The following is a 14,564-nucleotide window of genomic DNA, read 5'->3' on the forward strand; positions in this document are numbered from 1 at the left end:
AAATGAAAATTCTAAAAGTTCCGGTTTTTCTGCTTTAAACTCTAGGTACACATCCAAAATGTATTACTGAGTTGAAAGAAGTGGATTCTGGTGCATGGTTTTGAAACCGCAGTCAGAAAAAAAATCACATCCATATCAACATTTTTATCACCCCCGGGGCTGTCGTTTTGGTAAAAAAATGAAAATTCTAAAAGTTCCGGTTTTTCTGCTTTAAACTCTAGGTACACATCCAAAATGTATTACTGAGATGAAAGAAGTGGATTCTGGTGCATGGTTTTGAAACCGCAGTCAAAAAAAAAATCACATCCATATCAACATTTTTATCACCCCCGGGGCTGTCGTTTTGGTCAAAAAATGAAAATTCTAAAAGTTCCGGTTTTTCTGCTTTAAACTCTAGGTACACATCCAAAATGTATTACTGAGTTGAAAGAAGTGGATTCTGGTGCATGGTTTTGAAACCGCAGTCAGAAAAAAAATCACATCCATATCAACATTTTTATCACCCCCGGGGCTATCGTTTTGGTCAAAAAATGAAAATTCTAAAAGTTCCGGTTTTTCTGCTTTAAACTCTAGGTACACATCCAAAATGTATTACTGAGTTGAAAGAAGTGGATTCTGGTGCATGGTTTTGAAACCGCAGTCAGAAAAAAAATCACATCCATATCAACATTTTTATCACCCCCGGGGCTGTCATTTTGGTCAAAAAATGAAAATTCTAAAAGTTCCTGTTTTTCTGCTTTAAACTCTAGGTACACATCCAAAATGTATTACTGAGTTGAAAGAAGTGGATTCTGGTGCATGGTTTTGAAACCGCAGTCAGAAAAAAAATCACATCCATATCAACATTTTTATCACCCCCGGGGCTGTCGTTTTGGTAAAAAAATGAAAATTCTAAAAGTTCCGGTTTTTCTGCTTTAAACTCTAGGTACACATCCAAAATGTATTACTGAGATGAAAGAAGTGGATTCTGGTGCATGGTTTTGAAACCGCAGTCAAAAAAAAAATCACATCCATATCAACATTTTTATCACCCCCGGGGCTGTCGTTTTGGTCAAAAAATGAAAATTCTAAAAGTTCCGGTTTTTCTGCTTTAAACTCTAGGTACACATCCAAAATGTATTACTGAGTTGAAAGAAGTGGATTCTGGTGCATGGTTTTGAAACCGCAGTCAGAAAAAAAATCACATCCATATCAACATTTTTATCACCCCCGGGGCTATCGTTTTGGTCAAAAAATGAAAATTCTAAAAGTTCCGGTTTTTCTGCTTTAAACTCTAGGTACACATCCAAAATGTATTACTGAGTTGAAAGAAGTGGATTCTGGTGCATGGTTTTGAAACCGCAGTCAGAAAAAAAATCACATCCATATCAACATTTTTATCACCCCCGGGGCTGTCATTTTGGTCAAAAAATGAAAATTCTAAAAGTTCCTGTTTTTCTGCTTTAAACTCTAGGTACACATCCAAAATGTATTACTGAGTTGAAAGAAGTGGATTCTGGTGCATGGTTTTGAAACCGCAGTCAGAAAAAAAAATTACATCCATATCAACATTTTTATCACCCACGGGGCTGTTGTTTTGGTCAAAAAATGAAAATTCTAAAATTTCCTGTTTTTCTGCTTTAAACTCTAGGTACACATCCAAAATGTATTACTGAGTTGAAAGAAGTGGATTCTGGTGCATGGTTTTGAAATCGCAGTCAGAAAAAAAATCACATCCATATCAACATTTTTATCACCCCCGGGGCTGTCGTTTTGGTCAAAAAATGAAAATTCTAAAAGTTCCTGTTTTTCTGCTTTAAACTCTAGGTACACATCCAAAATGTATTACTGAGTTGAAAGAAGTGGATTCTGGTGCATGGTTTTGAAACCGCAGTCAGAAAAAAAATCACATCCATATCAACATTTTTATCACCCCCGGGGCTGTCGTTTTGGTAAAAAAATGAAAATTCTAAAAGTTCCGGTTTTTCTGCTTTAAACTCTAGGTACACATCCAAAATGTATTACTGAGATGAAAGAAGTGGATTCTGGTGCATGGTTTTGAAACCGCAGTCAAAAAAAAAATCACATCCATATCAACATTTTTATCACCCCCGGGGCTGTCGTTTTGTTCAAAAAATGAAAATTCTAAAAGTTCCTGTTTTTCTGCTTTAAACTCTAGGTACACATCCAAAATGTATTACTGAGTTGAAAGAAGTGGATTCTGGTGCATGGTTTTGAAACCGCAGTCAGAAAAAAAATCACATCCATATCAACATTTTTATCACCCCCGGGGCTGTCGTTTTGGTCAAAAAATGAAAATTCTAAAAGTTCCGGTTTTTCTGCTTTAAACTCTAGGTACACATCCAAAATGTATTACTGAGTTGAAAGAAGTGGATTCTGGTGCATGGTTTTGAAACCGCAGTCAGAAAAAAAATCACATTCATATCAACATTTTTATCACCCTATTTAAGCTGTCGTTTTGGTAAAAAAATGAAAATTCTAAAAGTTCCTGTTTTTCTGCTTTAAACTCTAGGTACACATCCAAAATGTATTACTGAGTTGAAAGAAGTGGATTCTGGTGCATGGTTTTGAAACCGCAGTCAGAAAAAAAATCACATCCATATCAACATTTTTATCACCCCCAGGGCTATCGTTTTGGTCAAAAAATGAAAATTCTAAAAGTTCCGGTTTTTCTGCTTTAAACTCTAGGTACACATCCAAAATGTATTACTGAGTTGAAAGAAGTGGATTCTGGTGCATGGTTTTGAAACCGCAGTCAGAAAAAAAATCACATCCATATCAACATTTTTATCACCCCCGGGGCTGTCGTTTTGGTCAAAAAATGAAAATTCTAAAAGTTCCTGTTTTTCTGCTTTAAACTCTAGGTACACATCCAAAATGTATTACTGAGTTGAAAGAAGTGGATTCTGGTGCATGGTTTTGAAACCGCAGTCAGAAAAAAAATCACATCCATATCAACATTTTTATCACTCCCCGGGTCTGTCGTTTTGGTCAAAAATTGAAAATTCTAAAAGTTCCTGTTTTTCTGCTTTAAACTCTAGGTACACATCCAAAATGTATTACTGAGTTGAAAGAAGTGGATTCTGGTTCATGGTTTTGAAACCGCAGTCAGAAAAAAAATCACATCCATATCAACATTTTTATAAACCCCGGCCGGGGCTGTCGTTTTGGTCAAAAAATGAAAATTCTAAAAGTTCCTGTTTTTCTGCTTTAAACTCTAGGTACACATCCAAAATGTATTATTGAGTTGAAAGAAGTGGATTCTGGTGCATGGTTTTGAAACCGCAGTCAGAAAAAAAATCACATCCATATCAACATTTTTATCACCCCCGGGGCTGTCGATTTGGTCAAAAAATGAAAATTCTAAAAGTTCCTGTTTTTCTGCTTTAAACTCTAGGTACACATCCAAAATGTATTACTGAGTTGAAAGAAGTGGATTCTGGTGCATGGTTTTGAAACCGCAGTCAGAAAAAAATTCACATCCATATCAACATTTTTATCACCCCCGGGTCTGTCATTTTGTTCAAAAAATGAAAATTCTAAAAGTTCCTGTTTTTCTGCTTTAAACTCTAGGTACACATCCAAAATGTATTACTGAGTTGAAAGAAGTGGATTCTGGTGCATGGTTTTGAAACCGCAGTCAGAAAAAAAATCACATCCATATCAACATTTTTATCACCCCCGGGGCTGTCGTTTTGGTCAAAAAATGAAAATTCTAAAAGTTCCTGTTTTTCTGCTTTAAACTCTAGGTACACATCCAAAATGTATTACTGAGTTGAAAGAAGTGGATTCTGGTGCATGGTTTTGAAACCGCAGTCAGAAAAAAAATCACATCCATATCAACATTTTTATCACCCCCGGGGCTGTCGTTTTGGTCAAAAAATGAAAATTCTAAAAGTTCCTGTTTTTCTGCTTTAAACTCTAGGTACACATCCAAAATGTATTACTGAGTTGAAAGAAGTGGATTCTGGTGCATGGTTTTGAAACCGCAGTCAGAAAAAAAATCACATCCATATCAACATTTTTATCACCCCCGGGGCTGTCGTTTTGGTCAAAAAATGAAAATTCTAAAAGTTCCTGTTTTTCTGCTTTAAACTCTAGGTACACATCCAAAATGTATTACTGAGTTGAAAGAAGTGGATTCTGGTGCATGGTTTTGAAACCGCAGTCAGAAAAAAAATCACATCCATATCAACATTTTTATCACCCCCGGGGCTGTCGTTTTGGTCAAAAAATGAAAATTCTAAAAGTTCCTGTTTTTCTGCTTTAAACTCTAGGTACACATCCAAAATGTATTACTGAGTTGAAAGAAGTGGATTCTGGTGCATGGTTTTGAAACCGCAGTCAGAAAAAAAATCACATTCATATCAACATTTTTATCACCCTATTTAAGCTGTCGTTTTGGTAAAAAATGAAAATTCTAAAAGTTCCTGTTTTTCTGCTTTAAACTCTAGGTACACATCCAAAATGTATTACTGAGTTGAAAGAAGTGGATTCTGGTGCATGGTTTTGAAACCGCAGTCAGAAAAAAAATCACATCCATATGAACATTTTTATCAATCCCGGGGCTATCGTTTTGGTCAAAAAATGAAAATTCTAAAAGTTCCGGTTTTTCTGCTTTAAACTCTAGGTACACATCCAAAATGTTTTACTGAGTTGAAAGAAGTGGATTCTGGTGCATGGTTTTGAAACCGCAGTCAGAAAAAAAATCACATCCATATCAACTTTTTTATCACCCCCGGGGCTGTCATTTTGGTCAAAAAATGAAAATTCTAAAAGTTCCTGTTTTTCTGCTTTAAACTCTAGGTACACATCCAAAATGTATTACTGAGTTGAAAGAAGTGGATTCTGGTGCATGGTTTTGAAACCGCAGTCAGAAAAAAAATCACATCCATATCAACATTTTTATCACCCCCGGGGCTGTCGTTTTGGTCAAAAAATGAAAATTCTAAAAGTTCCTGTTTTTCTGCTTTAAACTCTAGGTACACATCCAAAATGTATTACTGAGTTGAAAGAAGTGGATTCTGGTGCATGGTTTTGAAACCGCAGTCAGAAAAAAAATCACATCCATATCAACATTTTTATCACCCCCGGGGCTGTCGTTTTGGTCAAAAAATGAAAATTCTAAAAGTTCCTGTTTTTCTGCTTTAAACTCTAGGTACACATCCAAAATGTATTACTGAGTTGAAAGAAGTGGATTCTGGTGCATGGTTTTGAAACCGCAGTCAGAAAAAAAATCACATCCATATCAACATTTTTATCACCCCCGGGGCTGTCGTTTTGGTCAAAAAATGAAAATTCTAAAAGTTCCTGTTTTTCTGCTTTAAACTCTAGGTACACATCCAAAATGTATTACTGAGTTGAAAGAAGTGGATTCTGGTGCATGGTTTTGAAACCGCAGTCAGAAAAAAAATCACATTCATATCAACATTTTTATCACCCTATTTAAGCTGTCGTTTTGGTAAAAAATGAAAATTCAAAAAGTTCCTGTTTTTCTGCTTTAAACTCTAGGTACACATCCAAAATGTATTACTGAGTTGAAAGAAGTGGATTCTGGTGCATGGTTTTGAAACCGCAGTCAGAAAAAAAATCACATCCATATGAACATTTTTATCAATCCCGGGGCTATCGTTTTGGTAAAAAAATGAAAATTCTAAAAGTTCCTGTTTTTCTGCTTTAAACTCTAGGTACACATCCAAAATGTATTACTGAGTTGAAAGAAGTGGATTCTGGTGCATGGTTTTGAAACCGCAGTCAGAAAAAAAATCACATCCATATCAACATTTTTATCACCCCCGGGGCTGTCGTTTTGGTCAAAAAATGAAAATTCTAAAAGTTCCGGTTTTTCTGCTTTAAACTCTAGGTACACATCCAAAATGTATTACTGAGTTGAAAGAAGTGGATTCTGGTGCATGGTTTTGAAACCGCAGTCAGAAAAAAAATCACATCCATATCAACATTTTTATCATCCCCCGGGTCTGTCGTTTTGGTCAAAAAATGAAAATTCTAAAAGTTCCTGTTTTTCTGCTTTAAACTCTAGGTACACATCCAAAATGTATTACTGAGTTGAAAGAAGTGGATTCTGGTTCATGGTTTTGAAACCGCAGTCAGAAAAAAAATCACATCCATATCAACATTTTTATAATCCCCGGGGCTGTCGTTTTGGTCAAAAAATGAAAATTCTAAAAGTTCCTGTTTTTCTGCTTTAAACTCTAGGTACACATCCAAAATGTATTATTGAGTTGAAAGAAGTGGATTCTGGTGCATCGTTTTGAAACCGCAGTCAGAAAAAAAATCACATCCATATCAACATTTTTATCACCCCCGGGGCTGTCGATTTGGTCAAAAAATGAAAATTCTAAAAGTTCCTGTTTTTCTGCTTTAAACTCTAGGTACACATCCAAAATGTATTACTGAGTTGAAAGAAGTGGATTCTGGTGCATGGTTTTGAAACCGCAGTCAGAAAAAAAATCACATCCATATCAACATTTTTATCACCCCCGGGGCTGTCATTTTGGTCAAAAAATGAAAATTCTAAAAGTTCCTGTTTTTCTGCTTTAAACTCTAGGTACACATCCAAAATGTATTACTGAGTTGAAAGAAGTGGATTCTGGTGCATGGTTTTGAAACCGCAGTCAGAAAAAAAATCACATCCATATCAACATTTTTATTACCCCCGGGTCTGTCGTTTTGTTCAAAAAATGAAAATTCTAAAAGTTCCTGTTTTTCTGCTTTAAACTCTAGGTACACATCCAAAATGTATTACTGAGTTGAAAGAAGTGGATTCTGGTGCATGGTTTTGAAACCGCAGTCAGAAAAAAAATCACATCCATATCAACATTTTTATTACCCCCGGGGCTGTCGTTTTGGTCAAAAAATGAAAATTCTAAAAGTTCCTGTTTTTCTGCTTTAAACTCTAGGTACACATCCAAAATGTATTACTGAGTTGAAAGAAGTGGATTCTGGTGCATGGTTTTGAAACCGCAGTCAGAAAAAAAATCACATCCATATCAACATTTTTATCACCCCCGGGGCTGTCGTTTTGGTCAAAAAATGAAAATTCTAAAAGTTCCTGTTTTTCTGCTTTAAACTCTAGGTACACATCCAAAATGTATTACTGAGTTGAAAGAAGTGGATTCTGGTGCATGGTTTTGAAACCGCAGTCAGAAAAAAATTCACATCCATATCAACATTTTTATCACCCCCGGGTCTGTCGTTTTGTTCAAAAAATGAAAATTCTAAAAGTTCCTGTTTTTCTGCTTTAAACTCTAGGTACACATCCAAAATGTATTACTGAGTTGAAAGAAGTGGATTCTGGTTCATGGTTTTGAAACCGCAGTCAGAAAAAAAATCACATCCATATCAACATTTTTATAAACCCCGGCCGGGGCTGTCGTTTTGGTCAAAAAATGAAAATTCTAAAAGTTCCTGTTTTTCTGCTTTAAACTCTAGGTACACATCCAAAATGTTTTACTGAGTTGAAAGAAGTGGATTCTGGTGCATGGTTTTGAAACCGCAGTCAGAAAAAAAATCACATCCATATCAACTTTTTTATCACCCCCGGGGCTGTCATTTTGGTCAAAAAATGAAAATTCTAAAAGTTCCTGTTTTTCTGCTTTAAACTCTAGGTACACATCCAAAATGTATTACTGAGTTGAAAGAAGTGGATTCTGGTGCATGGTTTTGAAACCGCAGTCAGAAAAAAAATCACATCCATATCAACATTTTTATCACCCCCGGGGCTGTCGTTTTGGTCAAAAAATGAAAATTCTAAAAGTTCCTGTTTTTCTGCTTTAAACTCTAGGTACACATCCAAAATGTATTACTGAGTTGAAAGAAGTGGATTCTGGTGCATGGTTTTGAAACCGCAGTCAGAAAAAAAATCACATCCATATCAACATTTTTATCACCCCCGGGGCTGTCGTTTTGGTCAAAAAATGAAAATTCTAAAAGTTCCTGTTTTTCTGCTTTAAACTCTAGGTACACATCCAAAATGTATTACTGAGTTGAAAGAAGTGGATTCTGGTGCATGGTTTTGAAACCGCAGTCAGAAAAAAAATCACATCCATATCAACATTTTTATCACCCCCGGGGCTGTCGTTTTGGTCAAAAAATGAAAATTCTAAAAGTTCCTGTTTTTCTGCTTTAAACTCTAGGTACACATCCAAAATGTATTACTGAGTTGAAAGAAGTGGATTCTGGTGCATGGTTTTGAAACCGCAGTCAGAAAAAAAATCACATTCATATCAACATTTTTATCACCCTATTTAAGCTGTCGTTTTGGTAAAAAATGAAAATTCAAAAAGTTCCTGTTTTTCTGCTTTAAACTCTAGGTACACATCCAAAATGTATTACTGAGTTGAAAGAAGTGGATTCTGGTGCATGGTTTTGAAACCGCAGTCAGAAAAAAAATCACATCCATATGAACATTTTTATCAATCCCGGGGCTATCGTTTTGGTCAAAAAATGAAAATTCTAAAAGTTCCGGTTTTTCTGCTTTAAACTCTAGGTACACATCTAAAATGTTTTACTGAGTTGAAAGAAGTGGATTCTGGTGCATGGTTTTGAAACCGCAGTCAGAAAAAAAATCACATCCATATCAACTTTTTTATCACCCCCGGGGCTGTCATTTTGGTCAAAAAATGAAAATTCTAAAAGTTCCTGTTTTTCTGCTTTAAACTCTAGGTACACATCCAAAATGTATTACTGAGTTGAAAGAAGTGGATTCTGGTGCATGGTTTTGAAACCGCAGTCAGAAAAAAAATCATATTCATATCAACATTTTTATCACCCCCGGGGCTGTCGTTTTGGTCAAAAAATGAAAATTCTAAAAGTTCCGGTTTTTCTGCTTTAAACTCTAGGTACACATCCAAAATGTATTACTGAGTTGAAAGAAGTGGATTCTGGTGCATGGTTTTGAAACCGCAGTCAGAAAAAAAATCACATCCATATCAACATTTTTATCACCCCCGGGGCTGTCATTTTGGTCAAAAAATGAAAATTCTAAAAGTTCCTGTTTTTCTGCTTTAAACTCTAGGTACACATCCAAAATGTATTACTGAGTTGAAAGAAGTGGATTCTGGTGCATGGTTTTGAAACCGCAGTCAGAAAAAAAATCACATTCATATCAACATTTTTATCACCCTATTTAAGCTGTCGTTTTGGTAAAAAAATGAAAATTCTAAAAGTTCCTGTTTTTCTGCTTTAAACTCTAGGTACACATCCAAAATGTATTACTGAGTTGAAAGAAGTGGATTCTGGTGCATGGTTTTGAAACCGCAGTCAGAAAAAAAATCACATCCATATCAACATTTTTATCACCCCCGGGGCTGTCGTTTTGGTCAAAAAATGAAAATTCTAAAAGTTCCGGTTTTTCTGCTTTAAACTCTAGGTACACATCCAAAATGTATTACTGAGTTGAAAGAAGTGGATTCTGGTGCATGGTTTTGAAACCGCAGTCAGAAAAAAAATCACATCCATATCAACATTTTTATCATCCCCCGGGTCTGTCGTTTTGGTCAAAAAATGAAAATTCTAAAAGTTCCTGTTTTTCTGCTTTAAACTCTAGGTACACATCCAAAATGTATTACTGAGTTGAAAGAAGTGGATTCTGGTTCATGGTTTTGAAACCGCAGTCAGAAAAAAAATCACATCCATATCAACATTTTTATAATCCCCGGGGCTGTCGTTTTGGTCAAAAAATGAAAATTCTAAAAGTTCCTGTTTTTCTGCTTTAAACTCTAGGTACACATCCAAAATGTATTATTGAGTTGAAAGAAGTGGATTCTGGTGCATGGTTTTGAAACCGCAGTCAGAAAAAAAATCACATCCATATCAACATTTTTATCACCCCCGGGGCTGTCGATTTGGTCAAAAAATGAAAATTCTAAAAGTTCCTGTTTTTCTGCTTTAAACTCTAGGTACACATCCAAAATGTATTACTGAGTTGAAAGAAGTGGATTCTGGTGCATGGTTTTGAAACCGCAGTCAGAAAAAAAATCACATCAATATCAACATTTTTATCACCCCCGGGGCTGTCATTTTGGTCAAAAAATGAAAATTCTAAAAGTTCCGGTTTTTCTGCTTTAAACTCTAGGTACACATCCAAAATGTATTACTGAGTTGAAAGAAGTGGATTCTGGTGCATGGTTTTGAAACCGCAGTCAGAAAAAAAATCACATCCATATCAACATTTTTATCACCCCCGGGGCTGTCATTTTGGTCAAAAAATGAAAATTCTAAAAGTTCCTGTTTTTCTGCTTTAAACTCTAGGTACACATCCAAAATGTATTACTGAGTTGAAAGAAGTGGATTCTGGTGCATGGTTTTGAAACCGCAGTCAGAAAAAAAATCACATCCATATCAACATTTTTATTACCCCCGGGTCTGTCGTTTTGTTCAAAAAATGAAAATTCTAAAAGTTCCTGTTTTTCTGCTTTAAACTCTAGGTACACATCCAAAATGTATTACTGAGTTGAAAGAAGTGGATTCTGGTGCATGGTTTTGAAACCGCAGTCAGAAAAAAAATCACATCCATATCAACATTTTTATTACCCCCGGGGCTGTCGTTTTGGTCAAAAAATGAAAATTCTAAAAGTTCCTGTTTTTCTGCTTTAAACTCTAGGTACACATCCAAAATGTATTACTGAGTTGAAAGAAGTGGATTCTGGTGCATGGTTTTGAAACCGCAGTCAGAAAAAAAATCACATCCATATCAACATTTTTATCACCCCCGGGGCTGTCGTTTTGGTCAAAAAATGAAAATTCTAAAAGTTCCTGTTTTTCTGCTTTAAACTCTAGGTACACATCCAAAATGTATTACTGAGTTGAAAGAAGTGGATTCTGGTGCATGGTTTTGAAACCGCAGTCAGAAAAAAATTCACATCCATATCAACATTTTTATCACCCCCGGGTCTGTCGTTTTGTTCAAAAAATGAAAATTCTAAAAGTTCCTGTTTTTCTGCTTTAAACTCTAGGTACACATCCAAAATGTATTACTGAGTTGAAAGAAGTGGATTCTGGTTCATGGTTTTGAAACCGCAGTCAGAAAAAAAATCACATCCATATCAACATTTTTATAAACCCCGGCCGGGGCTGTCGTTTTGGTCAAAAAATGAAAATTCTAAAAGTTCCTGTTTTTCTGCTTTAAACTCTAGGTACACATCCAAAATGTATTATTGAGTTGAAAGAAGTGGATTCTGGTGCATGGTTTTGAAACCGCAGTCAGAAAAAAAATCACATCCATATCAACATTTTTATCACCCCCGGGGCTGTCGATTTGGTCAAAAAATGAAAATTCTAAAAGTTCCTGTTTTTCTGCTTTAAACTCTAGGTACACATCCAAAATGTATTACTGAGTTGAAAGAAGTGGATTCTGGTGCATGGTTTTGAAACCGCAGTCAGAAAAAAAATCACATCCATATCAACATTTTTATCACCCCCGGGGCTGTCGTTTTGGTCAAAAAATGAAAATTCTAAAAGTTCCGGTTTTTCTGCTTTAAACTCTAGGTACACATCCAAAATGTATTACTGAGTTGAAAGAAGTGGATTCTGGTGCATGGTTTTGAAACCGCAGTCAGAAAAAAAATCACATCCATATCAACATTTTTATCATCCCCGGGGCTGTCATTTTGGTCAAAAAATGAAAATTCTAAAAGTTCCTGTTTTTCTGCTTTAAACTCTAGGTACACATCCAAAAGGTATTACTGAGTTGAAAGAAGTGGATTCTGGTGCATGGTTTTGAAACCGCAGTCAGAAAAAAAATCACATTCATATCAACATTTTTATCACCCTATTTAAGCTGTCGTTTTGGTCAAAAAATGAAAATTCTAAAAGTTCCTGTTTTTCTGCTTTAAACTCTAGGTACACATCCAAAATGTATTACTGAGTTGAAAGAAGTGGATTCTGGTGCATGGTTTTGAAACCGCAGTCAGAAAAAAATTCACATCCATATCAACATTTTTATCACCCCCGGGTCTGTCGTTTTGTTCAAAAAATGAAAATTCTAAAAGTTCCTGTTTTTCTGCTTTAAACTCTAGGTACACATCCAAAATGTATTACTGAGTTGAAAGAAGTGGATTCTGGTGCATGGTTTTGAAACCGCAGTCAGAAAAAAAATCACATCCATATCAACATTTTTATCACCCCCGGGGCTGTCGTTTTGGTCAAAAAATGAAAATTCTAAAAGTTCCTGTTTTTCTGCTTTAAACTCGGTACACATCCAAAATGTATTACTGAGTTGAAAGAAGTGGATTCTGGTGCATGGTTTTGAAACCGCAGTCAGAAAAAAAATCACATCCATATCAACTTTTTTATCACCCCCGGGGCTGTCATTTTGGTCAAAAAATGAAAATTCTAAAAGTTCCTGTTTTTCTGCTTTAAACTCTAGGTACACATCCAAAATGTATTACTGAGTTGAAAGAAGTGGATTCTGGTGCATGGTTTTGAAACCGCAGTCAGAAAAAAAATCACATCCATATCAACATTTTTATCACCCCCGGGGCTGTCGTTTTGGTCAAAAAATGAAAATTCTAAAAGTTCCTGTTTTTCTGCTTTAAACTCTAGGTACACATCCAAAATGTATTACTGAGTTGAAAGAAGTGGATTCTGGTGCATGGTTTTGAAACCGCAGTCAGAAAAAAAATCACATCCATATCAACATTTTTATCACCCCCGGGGCTGTCGTTTTGGTCAAAAAATGAAAATTCTAAAAGTTCCTGTTTTTCTGCTTTAAACTCTAGGTACACATCCAAAATGTATTACTGAGTTGAAAGAAGTGGATTCTGGTGCATGGTTTTGAAACCGCAGTCAGAAAAAAAATCACATCCATATCAACATTTTTATCACCCCCGGGGCTGTCGTTTTGGTCAAAAAATGAAAATTCTAAAAGTTCCTGTTTTTCTGCTTTAAACTCTAGGTACACATCCAAAATGTATTACTGAGTTGAAAGAAGTGGATTCTGGTGCATGGTTTTGAAACCGCAGTCAGAAAAAAAATCACATTCATATCAACATTTTTATCACCCTATTTAAGCTGTCGTTTTGGTAAAAAATGAAAATTCTAAAAGTTCCTGTTTTTCTGCTTTAAACTCTAGGTACACATCCAAAATGTATTACTGAGTTGAAAGAAGTGGATTCTGGTGCATGGTTTTGAAACCGCAGTCAGAAAAAAAATCACATCCATATGAACATTTTTATCAATCCCGGGGCTATCGTTTTGGTCAAAAAATGAAAATTCTAAAAGTTCCGGTTTTTCTGCTTTAAACTCTAGGTACACATCTAAAATGTTTTACTGAGTTGAAAGAAGTGGATTCTGGTGCATGGTTTTGAAACCGCAGTCAGAAAAAAAATCACATCCATATCAACTTTTTTATCACCCCCGGGGCTGTCATTTTGGTCAAAAAATGAAAATTCTAAAAGTTCCTGTTTTTCTGCTTTAAACTCTAGGTACACATCCAAAATGTATTACTGAGTTGAAAGAAGTGGATTCTGGTGCATGGTTTTGAAACCGCAGTCAGAAAAAAAATCATATTCATATCAACATTTTTATCACCCCCGGGGCTGTCGTTTTGGTCAAAAAATGAAAATTCTAAAAGTTCCGGTTTTTCTGCTTTAAACTCTAGGTACACATCCAAAATGTATTACTGAGTTGAAAGAAGTGGATTCTGGTGCATGGTTTTGAAACCGCAGTCAGAAAAAAAATCACATCCATATCAACATTTTTATCACCCCCGGGGCTGTCATTTTGGTCAAAAAATGAAAATTCTAAAAGTTCCTGTTTTTCTGCTTTAAACTCTAGGTACACATCCAAAATGTATTACTGAGTTGAAAGAAGTGGATTCTGGTGCATGGTTTTGAAACCGCAGTCAGAAAAAAAATCACATTCATATCAACATTTTTATCACCCTATTTAAGCTGTCGTTTTGGTAAAAAAATGAAAATTCTAAAAGTTCCTGTTTTTCTGCTTTAAACTCTAGGTACACATCCAAAATGTATTACTGAGTTGAAAGAAGTGGATTCTGGTGCATGGTTTTAAAACCGCAGTCAGAAAAAAAATCACATCCATATCAACATTTTTATCACCCCCGGGGCTGTCGTTTTGGTCAAAAAATGAAAATTCTAAAAGTTCCGGTTTTTCTGCTTTAAACTCTAGGTACACATCCAAAATGTATTACTGAGTTGAAAGAAGTGGATTCTGGTGCATGGTTTTGAAACCGCAGTCAGAAAAAAAATCACATCCATATCAACATTTTTATCATCCCCCGGGTCTGTCGTTTTGGTCAAAAAATGAAAATTCTAAAAGTTCCTGTTTTTCTGCTTTAAACTCTAGGTACACATCCAAAATGTATTACTGAGTTGAAAGAAGTGGATTCTGGTTCATGGTTTTGAAACCGCAGTCAGAAAAAAAATCACATCCATATCAACATTTTTATAATCCCCGGGGCTGTCGTTTTGGTCAAAAAATGAAAATTCTAAAAGTTCCTGTTTTTCTGCTTTAAACTCTAGGTACACATCCAAAATGTATTATTGAGTTGAAAGAAGTGGATTCTGGTGCATGGTTTTGAA

Source organism: Crinia signifera, chromosome 7 (genome assembly GCF_055691185.1).
Source record: "Crinia signifera chromosome 7, ASM5569118v1, whole genome shotgun sequence".
In the NCBI taxonomy this organism is placed as follows: domain Eukaryota; kingdom Metazoa; phylum Chordata; class Amphibia; order Anura; family Myobatrachidae; genus Crinia; species Crinia signifera.